The sequence below is a fragment of the Arvicanthis niloticus genome, unplaced genomic scaffold, assembly GCF_011762505.2.
Source record: "Arvicanthis niloticus isolate mArvNil1 unplaced genomic scaffold, mArvNil1.pat.X pat_scaffold_875_arrow_ctg1, whole genome shotgun sequence".
NCBI lineage: Eukaryota > Metazoa > Chordata > Mammalia > Rodentia > Muridae > Arvicanthis > Arvicanthis niloticus.
The window spans coordinates 10895-17286 of record NW_023046455.1 but is presented as its reverse complement, the minus strand read 5'-3'; the positions used below and the strand labels follow the sequence as shown (position 1 = coordinate 17286).

Below are 6392 nucleotides of genomic sequence, written 5' to 3'. Positions count from 1 at the left end.
CTTGCACATATACCTAAGAAATTCCCCACCATGCTACAGGGGCACATGCTTCACTATGTTCATAACAGACTTATTTGTGAAAGCCAGAAGCTGGAAACAACCCATATGTCCCACAATGGAGGAATGGATACAGAAAATGTGGTTCATTTACACAATGGAATACTACAGCTATTAAAAATGAGGACATCCTGAGTTTTGCAGGCACATGGATAGAACTAGAAAATATCATCCTAAGTTAGGTAACTCAAACCCAAAAGGACATGCATGGCTTGTACTCAATTATAACTGAATATTAGCCAAAAGGAAAAAGAAAAAACAACTCTATAGAACATCCAAGATACAGTCCACAGAACTCAAATAGGTCAACTAGGTAAAGGACCCAAGTGAGGATGCCTCAGTCCCACTTGGGGGTGTGACGTGGGAAGAAGAAAGAAATCACAAGTGGGGAGTGAGGGAGGGACTTGGGGGGGAAAAGGACTGAAGCCCTGAGGGCCATCATGAAGAATGGAAACAGGCAACCTCAGAAAGTAGGAGGTTGGGAGGGGAACTTCCAGAATGTAACAAAGACCTGGGAGGTGAGAGACTCTCAGCACTCAAAAGGAGGGATCTTTGATGAAATGCCCTACAGATATTCATGTATCTCCACCAGTCAAAGATAGTTGTTATATCTAGGTTGGTCAGTGGGTTACACCTCTGATTGAACAATTCCAAACTTATAAAGCCTATGATTAACATTATTTAAAAAAAAATGTATAAATGCACAAAGGAAAAGGGGGCATGGGATAGGGGTTTCCTAAGGGGGGTGGGGGGGGAATGGGGATAGGGGATGCCATCTGAAGTGTAAATAAAATATCTAATAAAAAAACAAAAAAAATAAAAATAAATAAATAAAAGATTTTTAAAAGATATTGTTATAATAATGTTCTGCAAAGCTCTAGAAGTCGGATTATAGTTGAGGATCCTTGTAACACTATATGATGTAAACCTTGCAAAAATTAATAATATATCTGCTCTACAAAGTGAAAGAAAAGCTCATAGTTATTATTCCTGTATGTCAGATATATAATATACTCAGAGACACAACACTGAAAAAGAAACTGATTTTTCCTTTGCCAGTGGGTATCAGTTACAAATATCTTCTTGTTAAGGGGAAGAAGCCTCTGTTGTATGTTCTGGGACCCCATCTGGCTCAAACCTGTGCAAAATCTCTGTGTGGTACTACCATGTCTATGAGTTCATATAACCATCAATCCTGTTGCGTCTGGAAGATGCTTTTTCTTTGTACTCACCCACTTCCTCTGGCTTTTAAGATCTGTTTTTCTCCTCTTCCACATAGCTCCTTGATCCCTGAGGGATGGAGTTTGATGAAGGCATCCCATTTAGTACTCATTGCTCTACAGCTTCTCAGTCTTTGCACACTGTCCAGCTGTGGCTCTATGGGTTTATTCCCATTTACTGCAAAGGGAAGCTTCCTTATTAAGACTTGCTGTGAAACTACTCTAAGAAACATAATTGAAACTGAAGAGAACAGGAGAGAAATAACGGAGATAAAATTGAGCAAACTATAGTAGCACAGACCTGTAGTTCTAGCACTGAGGAGGTAGAAACAGGATAAGTAATTCAAGGTCATCCTTGACTACATATTGAGTTCAAGACCAGCCTACGCTATAAGAAATTCTGCCTTAAAAGGAGAAGAAAAAAGAATAGATTTTTTTCCCAGTTTATAAATGGTCAAGTTGTTTTTTAAATGATATGAACTGATAGTTTAAGCCTTTTAGATTGAAAAATGGAAAGTTGTTTAATGATATTATGCAGTTTTATAAGTTATATAATGATCTTCCAAAAATAGAATTTTTAAATAACTTTATAACATATAATACAATATTTTAAATTTTGATATATTATCATTTTTCTATAACACATTCTTAAGCCTTTGTAGCCAACAAAATGGTAAATTGTGTCTTGATCTTTAGCATTTGTCATTTCTGTGACACTAATGTTCTCACTACTGTAAATGTCTAGGTACCAACCTAAGTAACAATATATGGAGTAATATTTTTAAGATATTGACACAGTAAGTGAAATAACTTAAGACAATAAAATGTCGGTCAGAAATGATGTCACCTAGAAGTGATGCATTTTAAGCTTTACTTTTGTTCTTAACATTCTGATCTGTGGATTACTGTAAGGGCATAATTGAATTACCTTATGTAATTCTGGTTTTAATAATCAGATCATAACATTCCTCAAATACAGCTTTTGTAAAATGGTATAAGTAGTTCATTCACATCAGTATGCAGGGAGATATGGGATATGGTACTTAACATGCTGTTAAGAATATTTACTACTAAATTAAGTAAAATATAAAGAATTGTATGTTCCAAGCAATTGACAATAAAAATGGAGGAATTAAGCCCAGAAAAATATAGTTCAGTTTAGAAATTTTGTTTGATCATTTACTATTCCAACAAGACAGGAGAATTTAGAATCATGATTTGATGACAATTGGGAAGGATTATGTTGGAACAAGCTACAAATGGTTGGAACCAAGTATGTTTTAAAAATCTCTTCCAGCTTAGATATTCTGTGACTCTCTGACTACACCAACTGTAGAGAATATGAAAATATAGGACCTACACAGTAGACACTCCATAAGGTATTCCCATAAGGTATTCCAAGGACAAATGTTGATCCAAGCTTAGTAGATTTCAGTAAAGAACCTGCTAATTTTGACATCAATAAGTTATTTTACAAGGTTCATAATTTTTTCTGGCAGTGTAATAAATTTTAAATTTTACATTTTTAAATTTATATTTTTTAATTTAAAAATATAGTAATGTGAAAAATAAATGACACAACTGGTTTGCACGTGCTATGCTACATGAATAGCACACATGTCAAAAAGTGATACAAATATTTTTATGTGATGCTAATGAAAACACTTTATTGGAAAGAACAGAGACCTGGATGATATTTTTGTAATATTCAAATCACAGCAGGTACTTTTTACAGAGACAGTGAGAGACAAAGTTACTTTCCCATGAGAAGGTAGCCTGACCTAAACAAGAATTTTGCTAATCCTCAGTAAAAATGAAACCAAACCAGAATTAGAAGATATGTCTACACCTGTGATAGTGGTAAAGTGGTTGTTTCCACTCTAGCTCCCAAAATGGTTTGATGACTGAGAGCCAAAATGCCTTTTGGACTGTGAGGCCAAGTGATAAATTGCTCTGCCAATGTGTTCTCCCTCTCCAAATCCATAAAATCCTTTCTCTGCACTCTAAGTGACAGTTGGTTGACACGTCTAGATAATCAAACCAGTACAACTTCTATTGGATGCTCAGAACACTGTGCAAAGTGCTAAAGTAACTTGAGAATGCACTTTGCAATGGAAGAATACAATGTGGTCAACCACAAAAAACAACTGGAAGGCCCAGGCATGTTTTGTTTCTATTATTTCTTATAATTAAGAATGACTTCTTATAATTATGATTGATGATGTAGCATTATAGAGAATATATTTTTTATAATTAATCTATGTATTGAAAAACATTCTTTATTACATCCGTTTTCATAGTCTTCTTTGATCTCTATAAAGGACAACATAATAAAGTTATAAATATTCTTGCTAAAACATTATAATTGTAATCTTTTGACTAAAACAGATATCCAGTGTACTGTTCTAATGCAAAGATATGAATACAAGCTCTAACTAAAAGTATAAAAGCAAAACCTGAATAAATTAATTTGCATTATTGATTTACAGTAAAACACCACATTCTGACAACTTTTTTCTATCATTAGCTTAAATGTGCTGTACTTCCTTTCAAAACATTATGTTCGTACATGCCTTCAATGTTATGTATGGAGCTATATTACCTATGTACAATACATATATACAAAATGAGGAGTATGACAAAATTTTATAAATGTTCTAGGCAATTATTAGGTATCACCCATATTCTATGCTACAGTATCTCTTTACTTGATAGTAGAATTCATTAGATCAATTCTCTTTAGAAGTCACTGGTGCCCAATAATCAGATTCCAATTCAGAATGACAGTGTGTATGGATACTGAGAACAAGTCTCCAAATTAACCACCTTTTGATGAGATAATTGCAAGAGTAAGAAGGCCAACGTGGAGAAAAGGATGAGCCATAGTGCCTACAATTTTACTTGAAGGAAGTTACTGGTAGCAGTTTTTAAGGCGGAGTTAGCATTAGAGTTTTCTAGACTGTGCTTCTTTGTATTGAACATAATGATCAGCTTCAGCAAAGGAGCTACGAATAGTGTGAAGCTATAGCTTACAAAACCTGTTGGAATACAAAATAAAAAATACAGATGAGTGCTCGCTTTGGCAGAACATATACTAAAATTGGAACGATACAAAGAAGATTAGCGCGGCCCCTGCACAAGGATGACACACAAATTCATGAGGCATCCCATATTTTTAGGACATCAAATGGAGAGATGTGGCATCCCACAGTCCAAAGCCCTGACCCAGAATTTTTCCTGTCTGAAGGAACTAAAGGGACAAAAATGGAAAAGAGCCTGAGAGAAAGGAGGTCCAGTGACAAGCCCAAATTGGGATCCAGCTCAAGGGGAGGCACCAGGGCCTGACCCTTTTACTGATGTTGTGGTGTGCTTGCAGACAGGAGCCTAGCCTGGCTGCCCTCTGAGAGGCCCAACAAGCAGCCAAAAGAGACAGATGCAGATACTAGCACCCAACCAATGGACAGAAGCCAGGGACCCCTGAGGTTGAATTGGGAAAAAGCTGAAAGAAGCTGAGGAGGAAAATGGAGGCTGGCCCCATGGAAAGACCAGCAGTTTAACTAACCTGGACCCCGAGATCTCTCAGACACTTAGCTACCAACCAGGCCCCTGACACATATACAGTAGAGGACTACCTGGTCTGGCCTCAGAGAGAGAAGATGCACCTAACCCTAGAGAGACTTGTGGCCACAGGGAGTGGGGATGTCTGGTGGAGTGGGGTAGGGGGATGGGGACATCCTCATGAAGACTGGGGTAGGGGTTTGGGGGGAGGTATGGGATGAGGAGCAGTTTGGGGCAGATGTGAAGGGGATAAAGACTTGAATGTAAAAAAGAGAATTAAAGAATAAATAAATAAATAATACTGATGAAAAGATGGATATTTTTAAATATAAGAAATTATTAAATTCAAAGTTATTTTAAATCACTAAATTGTGCATAATTGTTAACATCAAAGATTTTTTGTGCCTGTTAATAATAAAGGAGATATATTTAATAAGAACTACATCAAAAATAAAGAAAATGATCAAGAGTAGTCACTATAAAAAATAAACTCAAAATATGTTACCATATGTCTTTAAAAGTATCATATAAGAACTTCATACAGTCTAACAAAGACATTTTCACATTGTAAAGCATTTCCTGATGATATAAATATGTATAACAACAAAGTTAATACATAATTATTTCTTTAAAGTTGAAAGAAAACATATTGTTTGTAATATAAGTATTGGACAAAAGGAATGATTAAATAAGTAATATTTCATTCAAAAATAAATCACCCTGCCTCTGTAAAAAGCATTATACATAATACTGTATATCAAAGTATATTTTTCATGTCTAACATTTTTTAATTTATTTTTTTTATGTATGTGGGAATACCGTTGCTCTCTTCAGACACACCAGAAGAGGGCATTGGTGCCCATTACAGAAGGTTGTGAGCCACCATGTATGTAGTTGATGGAAATTGAACTGAAGACCTATGGAAGAGGAGTCAGTGCTCTTAACCACTGAGCCATCTCTACAACCCCCTCACTGCAAAATTTTAACAGCAAAAATTTTCTATCTAGGGTGATTTAGAGGTGTTTGGGGTATATATATTCTTCATATTAATTATACATTCCCCTTAAGTATAAATTATGCAGACAAAAATATACTCGTATGCATGAGTAAAGAGGAAAAAGTGGGGTGAGAAAAGGATAAAGCACTACAGTGGGCACATTTTTTAGGTGATATTTCTGACATTTGTTCTATTTTCATCTGTCTTGTTGCCTGCATATTTTATATTGTATAGGCCTATGTATTATTGTATTTTACTAATAATTGTATGGTGTATGAAAATTGACACTAATAGAAACAGGAAAGGGACTCATTAGATATATTGACATTGAACTTCTAAATGATCCTGGAATCATAACCTAAGGCATATAACCAGTTCTGGAATGAATACTTCATTCTAACTTAAGAATTCTTTAGTGTCAACTCTAAGTATGTTCTAGATGTGTTTTAACCTATAGTAGGTCTTCATTCAGCTTAAGAAAATACCAGCTCACTAAATAAATTAGGCACTAGGTTGTCTCAATGGCAGTAATGCTTTAAACTTCACAGTGAGGGGATATG

The 6392-nt window shown here is 35.2% G+C and overlaps 1 non-coding gene across 1 annotated transcript; it reads left to right on the top strand.

The window, feature by feature from the left end:
- Positions 1 to 4347: 4347 nt before the first annotated feature.
- On the top strand, positions 4348 to 4454 carry LOC117702496 (U6 spliceosomal RNA). Its single transcript, XR_004606065.1, has one exon. It is a non-coding gene; the product is annotated as a U6 spliceosomal RNA (small nuclear RNA).
- The last annotated feature ends 1938 nt before the right edge of the window (positions 4455 to 6392 follow it).